This window comes from Vicugna pacos, chromosome 34, assembly GCF_048564905.1.
Source record: "Vicugna pacos chromosome 34, VicPac4, whole genome shotgun sequence".
NCBI classification, from domain to species: Eukaryota; Metazoa; Chordata; class Mammalia; order Artiodactyla; family Camelidae; genus Vicugna; species Vicugna pacos.
Genome location: NC_133020.1, coordinates 22471011 through 22484472, shown reverse-complemented (window position 1 = coordinate 22484472; position 13462 = coordinate 22471011). Strand labels below are relative to the sequence as shown.

Here is a 13462-nt window from a genome sequence, read left to right as displayed (position 1 = left end):
CTACTCTGATTTCTATATCATTTCTCAGGGATTTGGGAGAAGAGTGATTGAATGGTGGAAAAAAGGAAACATTCATTTTGCTATTAAATTCCAGGGGGCTTGGAAGGAGAGGCACATATTTATCACTTTGATAGGTAAAAATACACTATGATAATTAAAACAAGAAGATAATGTTTTTCATCTGTCAAATGGCAAGGATTACAAAAGGAATGTCCAGGACTGGTGAAGGTTCAGAGAAACTGCCACATTATTATATACTGCTTGTGGGAATGTAACTGGTGTGAACTTCCTGAAAGACTATTTTGCAATATATAGGAGACATTTTAAAAAGTGCATACCCTTTGACCAAGCAATTCTATTTCTAGAAATATGAGGAAATAATCATTAAAATATATAAACATTGACATATATGGAAAATCATAGACATTACATATAATAATGAAAAATTGGAAATAATCTCAATGACTAAAAACAGAATCTTGCTTAAATAACTTAAAGTTACTGATGCATATGATGCAGCAAATATAATCATGTTTTAGAATAATCTATAATGGCATAGGAAAACTCCTAGTCCTGTTAAGGAGGAAAGTAAATTGCAAATCATTTTGATCAAATTTTGTTAAAAAGATACATTCAAAAAAAGAAGATATATACACATGTAGACACAAAAAAGTATAAGAAAAAATGTATCAAAATTGTGGCAGTGATATGCTGGTAAGAGTAATGGCTAAATTTTACTTGGGTTTTTTTTTTTTTTTTTGAGCTTTTACAATGGGCATGTATTACTTTAGAAATCAGAACACTTTTTCTTTAAAAGTAAGACAGCACCACAATTCTTCCAATGGTCAAATTATGGATCGACACTGTTCTCCCTACTGTTTGGTACACGCCCAGTTATTTCTGGGTACCTTCCATCTCTCCACCTTCCTCTCCAATACACACGTCCATCTCCCCATCCCCAGCCTTCTCCCAGAACCCAGCCCCACTCCTCTCCTGCTCCAGGGCAGGGACGGTCCACTGAGAGCTGGTACATTTGACTAGGGATGGAACCCTGTCATGTATCTTTGATGATTTGATCCACGCCTCACCAGAGGGGTCTGATGTTTTTCACCCTCATGCAGTCAGTAAGTACAGGCTTCCTGTGCGAACCATCAGGATAACCTCATATCACTTAACAGCTCTTTGCTCACAGTAGGTGCCCAAGAAACGCCTGAATGCATAAATAAAGCGCCCAGATGAGCAGAGATGTTTTAGAGCTCTCTGGGGATAAGACAAGACAGGAGAGCTATGGGAATGAAAACTGACAGGACCAGGCAAAGAGCGACTCAAGAAGCACTGGCTTCAGAAATGACCATGCTCAGGCCTCTTAATCCATATCAAGAGTTTACTGGCTCCCACACCATTTTGTTAGAGTGACCATCCCTGTGAGGATTTCAGCAGTTTAAAAAGAATGAAATTATTAGTCCATCTTATTTTTTCAGGGCTGTGTCACACACAACTGTCAGTGGAGCAGAAAATTTCACTAAGTGGCAGGCAGAAGTATTAGGCAGCAACCCTGTGCGGAGAAGCCCCTCCTTGGGGCAGGGGGCTAGGGGTGGGGCTGATCCTGCCTCCAGGCACCGGAGGAGTTTTCCTTGCTCTTTGCTATTGAATTTGCCAGATGTGTCAAAGATGTAATATCACCTCCAGAACATAAACAATACACCAGTGAAATGAATACACAGTGCTTCTCACTCTGCTCCTTGAGTGGTCTGGCCCACTGTGAGCACCTGCTCTACTCTACCAGGCTCCCTGGATTCCACTGTGGGGGTTTTGCTACTTTGTATTTGTTCCTTTGTTGCTTATGGTTCTCTGCTTGTTACATATAAAAAGGCTGTTCACTCAGAGCAAGGGTTGCAGGGGAAAATTCAGGACTTGGAAAACTAGACTGTTACTCACCAGCATTGTTAACAGCAGCCAAATACGTCAGCCTTTTTGAGCTTTGCCTGGAAAAAAAACTGCTCCTAGCCCTCCTGACATGATTGTTTTGAGGCTGAAATGGTAGTATAGGTAGAGAGATCAATGAAAACACAATCGAGGTGTATCACATTATTTTTTGCACGGAATGCAGTTGATTCTTAAGAAATGGGAGATAGCATTGCAGTTTTGGGCTGTGACGGTAGGCGCTGGAGCTAGACCTGCACTGTGGGCACTTGGGCCAGTCAGCACTAAGCCTCCTTTCTCTCCCTACAGCGATAGTGCTTCATGGAGTTGACCTGAGGTTGAAATGAAAAAATACATGCAAAGTACTTCCAAACAGTACGGAGCACATGGTAAAATTGAATAAATGTAAACTGCTGCTGCTGGTGTAAGTGAATGAGAGATGTAAATAGGTCAATAAAAAATGCACAGTAGGGCAGACAATCAGGGTTTGTGGGGCACAGAGGAAAAGTGGGAGGTCTATAAGCCAGCAGTTTTTGTTCATCAATCTGGGAAGGCTTCATGGAAGAACTGGACTTTCTAGAACTCTTTGAATAGTAGTTGGAAGATGAGTTGTCTAGCTGGGGAGTGGAGCTGTTAGTAAGGGTGCCCCAAACGCATGATGCAATTTGGAAGAGGACTGAGTGGGTGCAGGGTGAGCAGATGATGAGGGGGATGAAAAGTTCTGAGAAAAGAAGGTAGAGTTGGTCTGAAGCTTGGTGCAGCAGTGGAGGCCTGCTGCCTTGCAAAGCTCGAAAATGAAGCAGATGGAATCCCTACCTGACACTTTGAGGTCCTGAGTTTGATGTGCAGTTTGGCTGAGAGCCTGACTGGCCTTGCAGACTTGAATGGCTGCTACAGACTTGAGGTAGTGACCAGCACCTTGGCAACTCTATTGAGGCCAGGACCAGCAAGACCTGTCGCTGAAGGCAGGGATTCTGGACGATTCAACAGGTGGATGAATTACTAATGGAAGCTTTGTCTGAGTATGTGGAGGAAGAGAGAAGAGGACGAGGTGACTCTTGAAAGAGTAGAAATTATTGGGGAGGGTGTGGCTCTGCTTCAAGACGGGGACCCAGAAAGAATACTGAATTTGTCTTGACAAAACGTGGGGCTGATAATGTCTGTAAAGGAACTGGTGTCAGATTTATACTTCCGCTGAAGAAAAGCCTGCCTACTTTAAACCAAAGTTCTTTAGGATGGTGGAACATGCCCCAAATTGAAGAACATAGGTAAATATATTGCTAACGCCATGCGAAGGATCATAGGCTCCCAAAATATGAGAAGGACCATCAGAGATCAATTCTAGTCCAATATCCTCTTTGGATTAGATGAGATAACCGCGGCTGAGATGGAGTAACCTACCCAAAGGCACACACGTGTATCTGGTTCAATTCTCTCCATATTTTCTTTTAGCTTTCTAATCCCCAAATTTAAGGATCCCCTAATCTCTTTGTTTCAGAAAGAAAACTCTAGTTGTTTTGTGTGGCAAGTACTGATGGCAACGAACACGTGCCCTTTAATCGCACCCCCCGCCTGCTCGTTGGGCCGGCTTTGCTGTGCCCACCGGACTGGCTTTGCTGTGCCCACCGGGCTTTTCCATTGGCCATTTCGTGCGGCTCCTCGCCCCCTTCCAAGGTTCCCAGCCAATCAGTTGCTCCCTGCCCCTCGGGGCGGGCTTTGCGGAATGTACCACCGAGCCCGCGGGGTGGGTAGAGAGGAAGGAGGGCGTGGCGGCGGCTCCTTTCTTTACCTTCTGCACAGAACCGTGAGCCTCTGGCGGAGTCTGGGTCTGCGGGTAGCGAGGGCGTCCCTGGCGGCGGAAGGCGAGCGGGTCTGGAGGCGCGCCGAGGTCAGCCGCCCCGAGACTGGGGTCCTGTGGTCGCGCCTCGGGGGCCGCAGCCCCGCCCTCCCATGTGCCCGCCCCGCCCGGCGGCCGCGCCGCTGCCTCAGCCGCCGCCTCAGCTGCCGCCGTGCTGCGCGCGCGGGACGCCGAGCGCTGAGGGGCAGCCGCAGGCCTGAGGCGCAGCCAGAGCGGGGTCGGCGGACGCCGCGGCGGAGGGGCCGAGGGGCCGAGGCGCGGGACTGCGGGCTGCGGCTGGGACGCGGCGCCGCGGCATGAGGCGGAGGTGAGACGGGCTCCGGGACCGGGCCGGGCGCCTCCCTCTGGCCGCCGCGGCCCCGGAGCGGTCGGCGGGCCGCTCGGCGCGCTCGCCGGGGTCGCCGTCGAGGCTGGGCGTGAGGGGTACCCCGTAGGCTGCCGCGCGTTCGCGAGCGGACGCGCCGCGGAAGAGCCGCGCGGGGGAAGGCGGGCGCGGCGGGGCCTCGACCCCCCGTCCTGCTCTGTGACCCCCCTCGTGTCTCCGGTGTCCCCCGCCCTTCCCTGTGAACCCCCGTGTCCCCCGTCCCCCGCCCCTCCAGTGTTCTCCCTCGTTCCCCTGTGCCCCCTGTCACCCCCCGTGTCCCCCGTCCCCTGAGGCGCACCTACAGCCCGTGACCTCCCTCCAGACTCGGTTAAGGGAAAGCAGCTCCTGCGGTACAAACCGCATCCTGAGGTTTAAGGTGGCTGTTTACTGGCGTCGCTTACGCTCAGTGCGGAGAAACGGAGGCGCGTTGTGAACAGTCCCTTTTCGAGCCTTAGCACGTTGTCTTTTTCTGGGATGTGGATGGAGAGGTGGTGTTTAAACTGCAAGTCCTGTCTGACAGTTTGCTGGGAGACCGTCGTTTGGATTGTGCCCGGGGAGGATGAGATGAGTTCTGTAGCCCTTCGGCTACTTGGCTCAGTACCTGGCCACACAGATGCTGGTTCCTTGTGCTGGCGGTTCTCCTGTGAGCACACCTGTAAAGGGCCCTCAAGAGGATGTTCTAAATTTCGCATTTGATTGTCAAATGGGCTTGGTCAGAAATTTGGCTCCGGTTGTTTTTAGTCCTACAGTGAGTTTTTGTGCTCAGGTTTAAACTTTTATTTTTTTAACCTTTTTTGATTGTATTTTAAATATCATGAGTTAGTTCCAGAATTACAGGAAAAGTATGGTTGAGGTGTTCCTCTTGAAAAGAATCTTTAGGAACTTCGACCTGGTTCCTAGCCAAGCCTTCTTTCTGTATTCACAACACTAAGCTTTGAAATGTCTGGAACTTGACTGCTAATCAGATTGTGAGTTTTTCCCCCAGACGTGGGATGGTTCAGGTGAGGGTGGTTTCATGGTGCTTGTAGGTGTGGGAGAGAAAATGGGTTTGGAGTAATGTATACAAAGTACTTAGTGCAGTGCTGGGCACGCAGTAGATGCTTAGTAAGTATCAGTAATTTTTTCTTTCCTGTTTGGGTTTGGGAGACGTAGGGTTGGTGACATTGGATGCAATTTTGAGTGCAGGCTACCTTCCCAAGTTAGAAGATTAGCCCCTCCACCCTACTTGTCTGCCTGTCCCAGCCGCTAGCGCTCACACCTAAATGTTTATGGTAGGTTAAAGATGAAATCTGGACCTAGAAGTAAAAATCAAACAAAGGAAAATTGAGCTCTTCCTTCCAGCTCACATGTCACATTTTTCTGGAAAGGATGGTGTGTGCCTTGGAAGAGGTCTTATACTGCTCAGTCCAGGAGAATAAATGGTCAAAACTGACCCTTTTTTGGGGTCTGTCAAGTAGTCCCATGGGTAAGGATTTTGGTGTGTTGGTTTCACATGTCCAAGTGGAACTATGAACCTTTTCTCATTTCTCATATTGGCATCTAAGAAATGGCCAGGGTGGGTGAGACCTGACCAGAAGGCAGGGCACGTCCTAGATTTGATGGGCTCTGCCTCTGAACTGGGCTCTGCAAGGAGCAGCCAGGTGCCGCCTCCTGCTTGTAGCAGGCTCCACAGGAGCAGATGGAAAGGCTGCCAAGGTAGGCGGGTATAGCTCAGCCGTGGAGCGCATGCCTAGCATGTAAGAGGTTCTGGGTTCAATCCTCAGCACCTCCTTTAAGAAATAGGTAAATAGATAAGCAGATCTAACTACCTCCCCCCAAAACAAAATAAACAGAGGCTATCAAATGTAATATTCTTGCAAGAGTGAGAAACGTGGCTGGTTTATTTATATCCCATGACATTGGGCGTGACGTTTTAATAATGATTATGCTCTGGATTTACTTTGTGCTTTTTCTTTGAAGAAGTGAAAGCTTTTTCATCGCCTGCTGTCTCATTAATTCTTACTTGTTTCTGAGGTCATCAAAATTTAGTATAGTATGTTCTCACTTTATAAGTGAAGAAATGGAGGTGACATGACTTGTTCTAAGTTGCAAGTGATTTGGTGCCTGAGCTGGACTTCAACTGAGTTTTCCTTCTTACGGGATTTCGCTGATACTTTTGTAGAGAAAAACCCTCTTTTTGGAATGTGAAGGACTGAAAGATACCAGACATTGTGGTTCTTAGATTACTAGACAGTGAAGAATATTTAACATTTATTGAGTGCTTCTGTGTGGGAGACTGTGCCAAGTGTGTCATGTACATCACCTTGTTTATTCCTGACAGTGTGCAAGGTAGGACTTACTATTTCCTGGTTTTACTGATGATGGGCTGGGGTTTTGTGAGACTCAGGTGAACGGAATGACAGAAAGCAGGGCTGGCACTCAGACCTGGGCTGACTCTGAGGTGTGTTCCTTCCCTGCGTGCTTTATGGAGCCTGGGGAGCAGATGTCAGAGTCCCTGACACCTGCTGCTGCTGCTGCTTCCCTGAGTCTGATGGGCTCTGGTTGAATGACGGCTTTATTTTTCTTGGAAGTAGAAAAGACTCCGGACTTTTCCTGTGCCAGAAGCATTCCTTCAGCCAGGTGGAGAGTCATTGCTTTAGAAAAAATAGAGCTGAAAAAAAAAATCTATGTTTGTAGAGTGTGAAGTATTTAATGAGACCAGATGGGAAGAATGGACAGAGAATTGAAATGGTTTGTGGATAGGAAATTTGTAGTATTCTAACCCAGGGGACACATTGAGTACCCAGGCTTTATAACTTAAGCTGTGGGTTGAAATTGTAAACCTGGAGGCATGGCACTTGGGCTAAAATCTGTGCAGTAAATAAGGCTCTCAGTTTCTGTTTTAGATGGCAGGGTTAAAAATCTGATTCCTTTTTGGTCTTTAGCTTTCACAAATAATGTGATACATTGTGGAATGGTGGGGATATTGTTTGGAAATTTACCTAAAGTCTTTGTGGACTTCCCCCTTCCTTCCAGCCACTCCTCTGTCATCTTTGGTTCCCTTTTTCAGAATTCAGCTCTGATCCTATGGAGTGGGGTGGAGTGGTGGAGCACGTGGGCTCTGAGGTGCTTGGGATGCACCAGTGGACGGGGCAACGTCCTGGCCCCGTGGGGCTCAGCTGCACGTGACTTGCCATTTTCTTGGTGTTGGCTTTGGCTGTCTTTAGGTATAAAGAATTACATTCATCGTTATCAAGAAACTAAGGAGGGAGAACTGGGAAACTATCCCAGTAAACCCTGCAATTCATTGACTTTTTTGTCAGTGGCAAGTTTCACAGAGGAGAGAAAAATGGCCACAACTTCAAAAAAAAATAAGTGGTGACAATCAGATTAAAGAAGGGAGACATAGGATTGTTGGTCTGTACCTTGGTGAAAGGTGGAAGAGAAAGGGGAGGAGCTTCTGCTAAGTAGCCAGTTCCTTAGTAGGAACAGCTGTGTCGCCCTGTGTCCCTCTGCAGTGCTTCCTCAGCAGAGGAAGGAGCAGGTTGTGGGGGTGTGTGATTGAAAGCCTGAAGATGAGTCTTTCTGCATCATATAGGTCTACAGAGGGCCAGGGAAGGATCCTGTCTAACTAACTCTGGAAGGAGAGGAGCAGCGCTCGGTCAAGTGGTTAACTAGTAGCTTTTATTGATTTTTCCGTACCATGTTAACATCAATAACTATGAAAAAGGCAAAGTGAAGCTTTGGTTGGTCCCAGCTTTGTCCTGTCACCTGCCCTGCTTCTTTTCTGTTGCTGATTTAAACAAAGTATGGAGAGGGCTTGAGTCCGGGGAGGCCTTCCCGATGTCAGTTTGGAGCTGGGAAGAGAGGAGGGGCAGGGCAGTCCAGAGGATAGATCGTTATCTGTCGCCCCTGTCGCTCCCCTCCCTGGGTAATGACAACAGGCCTTCAGTGCAGACTGTCCCTGGCCTACAACTTATAGAGGTCCCAGCTACACTCAGCTGCACTCCTCCTGACTTCCTCTCACTTCGCCCACCTGCACCATCAAGCTGCCCTTGCAACTGAGACTTGTTGGGTTTGTGAGTAGAAAAGGAGAGTCATACCACGGTGATGACATCAGCAGTAATGCAGGCCCTGTTCTGGGTGTTTGCACGAGTGAGCCGCCCAGTCCTCACAACAGCCTGAGGGGGTGGGCACCGTAATGGTCCCTGTTTCCCACACGAGAGGGCTGAGGTGTGGAGATCTCAGTGATCGCTCCTTTGTAAACAGTGGAGTCTGGCTTCAGACTTGGGCATTTGGTTTTGGAGAGATGCATTTAGGTTAACTGGCATAGTCCTTTAACGCCAGGGCAGAGTCAGAGGAGTTAACTCTGAGGCATTTAGAGGAGAACACAGGTGGACTTCCCAGGAGGGACACCTGGAACAGTGTAAGGGTCCTCAGGGACCTAGGGGCTGGTGCGCTGGGGTCTGGAAAGAGCGTGGATTATAGCTCTGCTTCCTGAAAAGGTGAGGAAACCCTTGCTCTTCCCTCCTCTACCTTTTTGCCTGGCTCAGGTTTCTAATTCCCAAACCTAGAACTCATGCAAGCCTGTCATTGCCTTAGCTCATCTACTTTTGGATGATTTTTATTTTGTCCATTTTGCTTTTTTAAACAAGCTAGTGTGGGATCCTAATTACTGTTTGGAACAGAACCTTTTACCCAGTTTGGTCATGACTGGTCAGCCATTTGTTTCCCTGTGAAAAAGGAAAGGGAAGTATTTTAACTAGTGACATGGGCATATTTCAGTTTGTTTCCAGAACAGAGAGGCTTTTTTCAAAATTAGACTTCTATAGGTAGGGAGAAAAAAAAAATCAACATTTGGCATTTCAAGCGCCGTAGGCAAATGGGTACTGTGGACAGTTATGTGGGAAGAGCTGTCCCTTACCCAGTGTTCCGTGGGCCAGATACTGTGCCAGGCGTCTGTGCACACTCCATTCTAGTCTCCAAGTGGGGCTGTCACTCCTGTTTTACACTCAGGAAACTGTTCCAGAGGTTAAGGTCCATAACCTGAAATAAGTTGCAGAGGCTGGATGACTCCAAATTCTGTGTGTTTAATCATCTCGCTATGAGGTGTTGTGTTGAGGGAGCAAAAAGAAGAGGCAGCGAGGAAGAAAAAGACAGTCTGGGGCTGGGGAGAGAAACTTGTGAGATGGCAACATGACTAGGCCCCTAGGACTTACTGGATACCACGTGCCTAGTCTGGGGCCCGAGCAGGGCCCAGAGATGCCACAGGTGTCAGCCACCCTCAGGAAGCTGGGGAATGGAGGGCCGGAACCTGAGAGCTTGGCTTCACACTGGGGCTTTCTCTCAGCACTTCTCCACACCTGGGTTTCAAGGGTCCCCTGAATAATCTTACCTGAGGAAAGTCCAGAGTAAGAGGAAAGAAAGAAGGAATGGCACTTTCCCAGATTCCATCTCACTGTAAAGAAAAAACATTGCCTGCTATTCCAGTCCTACAAGGGTCAGGCCATCAGCCATGGCAGCTGCCTACCGACAGTGCACCTGGAGAGGAATTCAGGATGGAGAGAGCAAGAAGTGGGTAGTCTGGCCCTGGGTAGTACTGATGTGTCTCTCAGGAAGAATTTCAGCGACCCCAGGTTCTGGCATCTTCCCATAAATAGAAAAGCCCGAAAATCTTTAACTTGAGATGTTTGTTCTTTGTGATTAGCAGTAATCTTTTTGTGCTTGACTGCATGTTTTTACCAACAAAAAAATTTGTGTGTATCCTGGCTCCTCCTTTTCCTCTTTGGAGCAGCTCCTCAGAGCCACCTGAAAGGCTGTCTCCCTGGCTGTGGTCTTCAGTAAGGTCCCCGAGTGAAACTTAACACTCCCCCTGCCACACACACCCCTAAAATGTGTGGTGGTTAGGAGCATGAACTCTGGAACTAGACTTCTGCACCATTTGCTTGAGTGTGTTCTTTAACCTCCCAGGTTCTCAGTTTCCTCATCTGGGCGCTGACACCCTGTTTACTTTGTGTGGTTGTGAGCACCGAGGGTTCTGCCAGGCACCTGATAAGCAGCAAGTGTTAGCTAGTACTTCTCTGAAGCTTGTGGAACTCAGAGTGGGACACTGGAACTCTGGGTTTCCTCTCCTCCAGGACCAGTCTCCGGCGATGCTCACCAGTATGGAAGCATCCTCAAATGCACCCTCTACTCCTGCTTACTCTTCAATTACTTTCTGCCTCATCCCTGCCTCTGCATTGTTTTTCTTATTAGCAACTCTTTAGACTTCCTGGAATAATTTGTTCATTAATTTATCATCTGTTGGGCCCCTTTTCCTCATGTACTGGGCATCAGGGCAGGGCACGAGTTCCTGCAAGGATATGACCTGTCCCTGCTTCAGAACATACAATATGAATGCACAAAATGGTCAGGTAAACAAGAAGAAAAGCAATGAAGTACCAAGTGGCACAGCCAGGTAACTCGAGTGTTTGGCGAGAACAAGGACAGTAACTTAGCTCTTGAGGATTTCTTTAAATATGCCCAGCACAGGCCTAGATGCTTCACATGCACTGTCAGCTCTGCAGTCTTTCTATACTTCTGGGATGTATCTTTACAGCTGAGGACCAGGGAGCCAAGTGTCGTGTCCAAAGACACATGAGTGGGGGGAGCCTGGGTTTGAACCCTAATCTGCTGACTCTCGTGGGCTTGTGTAGACCGTGTCCCTGGTCATGGTTGGGGTTGTCTTGGTGAGGTGAAGGGCTGCTGGTGCGAGAGCGTGTTGGTCGTTGGGGCTCGTGAGTGAGGAGGCTGGCCTGGCTGGGTGGATGCCTGAGCCACTTTCTGTCTGGGTGCTGGGAGATGAGTAAGACGGGTTCCTTGCCCTCTGGGATTTTACTGTAGCCGGGGAGACAGACACACAAATAGATGATTTCAGTGTGGTGTGGTAGGAGCTGTGATGAGGGTAAGCGAAGGGTGCTGTGGAAGCAGGGGAGAGGGAAACAGGAATTGTTCCCAGAGTCTTTAAGGTCATTAAGTGGTGAGCTTAGCAGTCGAGGGCAAGAAGAAAGAATTTTCTGAAAGGCAGAGGATAGCGTGAACAAAGTCACGGCCTTGTGGGCTTTTCTTCCTAAAAGCAAGTTTGTGCACCTAATCTGGTGGATGCCAGGACACAGTGCGATGTTTATAAGCAACAGGGAGTTCACCAGAGGTTTCTGAACACAGAGCAGCAGCGTGGGAGTGGTATTCTACCTCGGCGAATCTGTTGGTGGTGGGAGAGATGAGAGTCCTGCAAGACCGGCCCTGGGAGGAGTTGGCAAACTTTCCTCTGTAAAGGCCAGAAGGTAAATAGTTTAGGTTTCAGGGGGCCATATGGTCTCTGATGCAACTGCTAGACTGCTATTGTGGTAGGGAAGCAGATCATCGGTGAATGAGTGACTGTGCCAGCCAAGCTTCTATTTATCCCCCCACCCCAATTTGAATTTCACCTGATTCTTACGTGTCATGAAATAGTCTTCTTTTGATTTCTTTCCTCCCAATAATTAAAAAATGTAAAAACCCTTTTTCACTTGCAGGTTGGATCTGGCCCACAGGTCACGGTTATTAGCACTTCTGTTCAGGTGTGACATACCAGGAGACTAGAACAGGGTGTTGGCGATGGAGAAAGAGAGGAGGGACTGGATGCCAGAGATATTTTGGAAAGAAGACACTGATTAGATAGAGGAGATAAGGAGAGAGGAGAGACCCAGATAACACCCAGGTTTCAAGTTTGGTGCATTTCCAGCCCCCGTTTGGTAAAACTGGCCTTATTTTCCATGTGCCAAGCCTCTGACTTGTTTCTAGAGAAAACCCCAGGGAACATGACTTGACTCTAGGGAAAAACCTGGAGATAGCCGATGCCTTAGGTGCTCCCAGACTTCTATAACACTGTTAATTGTACGTTTGTCTCCCGATGCGGGTCACTGTTGCAGACACCTTTGCTGCCTTGGCCTCCAGGTACTGTAGCTGTGCCCACTTGTTTGTCGGGGTGGGAGAGCTTATTTTTGGATAATTATTTAGATGTAATTTCATATTTACAGAGAAGTGTAAGAGCAGTACTGGGAGCTTCCTTGTACCTGTTACCAAAATTTGTTAACTAGACTTTAATCATTATTTACATTTTTCCCCATTTGCTTTATCATTCTCCCCCCACCACCCTGGGTTCCCATTCTAGCTCTGCCATTAGTGGCTGTGGAGTCCTGGACTAGCATCTTAATCTCTTCAGGTCTCGGGTTGTCACCTCCCTCGTAGAGTTCTTAGCAGAATTTGATGAAATAATATACAATAAGTGCCAAGGTGATATTGGCCTGGCTGGTGCAGACAGTCAGTAGATGTTAGTTCTTTTCCTTCCTCAGCACCCCTGGAAGAAGTGAGTCAGTGAAGGAAGCGGGTGGCAGGGAGGAGCAGGGGAAATCCTGAGTCTAGGTGTAGAGAGAGGGACAAAAACAGGACGTCCGATGGCGATGTGACTGTAAGAAGGAGCTGTTTATTATCAAACGTTAACGCTAAGATGAGGGCTTTAGGGTTTTGTTTTTTCTTTTTTGTAGATTTATTCTGATACAATTTCAGAACAGAACAGGCAAGATTAGTACAAGGAGCTGTTGTTTCAGAATCACCCGTTGTTTTCATTTTGCCCCATTTGCTTTTTTCATATTTTTTTCCCTTTTCTCTATGAATTAAGAGACGTTGACCCCTGAATACTTCAGTGTTTATTTGCTAGGAGCAGGAATATTCTCTCAGACTCTGCTAGGGAGCCTTAAGTTCTTAAATCGGAAAATGATGTGGTATGAAAGTACTTGGGGAGGTGGGCTGAAGGCCAGGGGTCCTGGGGGCGGGCAATTGGGAATAATTTCCATTGGATGGTGATGATGGCAAACTGTGACCAGAAATGGGAGGGGCGCAGGCTCAGGAGACGTCTAGTGAGTCTTGGGACCAGGTGAAGATGAGGGAGAGGGAGCAGCCTCCCTAAAATGTCACCGAGCTGCTTTCTGGGGAGGAAAGCAGCATGTGTAACTGAAAAAGCAAATTCAGCTTTATTTTGTACTTGGGAAAATGAAACATCACTCCCCCTTTTATTCATGTTACAGTCACTGGAAGATAAAGGTCCACCAACTCCTGGCTGATGCAGATAGAGCCCATCTTATGCACTCCTAGAGGAGCAGCCCTGACGGGCTCGTGTTGTCAACGGCATAGAGCTGCATGTGTGACCTGAGGACGCTGCAGTTTCTGATACGGGGGAAGTAATGCAGGCTTGTCATGAAGATAGTCAGTGAGATGAGCATCCAGGTCCTTCCATGTCGATCTAGGAGTTGTTAGTGACA

The 13462-nt window shown here is 47.9% G+C and overlaps 1 protein-coding gene across 7 annotated transcripts in view; it reads left to right on the top strand.

The window, feature by feature from the left end:
• Nucleotides 1-3927: 3927 nt before the first annotated feature.
• MICAL3 (microtubule associated monooxygenase, calponin and LIM domain containing 3) overlaps nucleotides 3928-13462 on the top strand; it is a 143888-nt gene continuing 134353 nt past the window's right edge. For 5 of the 7 annotated variants that reach the window (XM_072954453.1, XM_072954451.1, XM_072954450.1 and 2 more), the window contains exon 1: nucleotides 3931-4088. The gene's annotated coding sequence lies outside the window, so the exon portion shown is untranslated. Of the gene's footprint in view, nucleotides 4089-13462 lie in introns of all 7 variants that reach the window. The other 2 variants (XM_072954455.1, XM_072954454.1) reach the window with 2 other exon arrangements.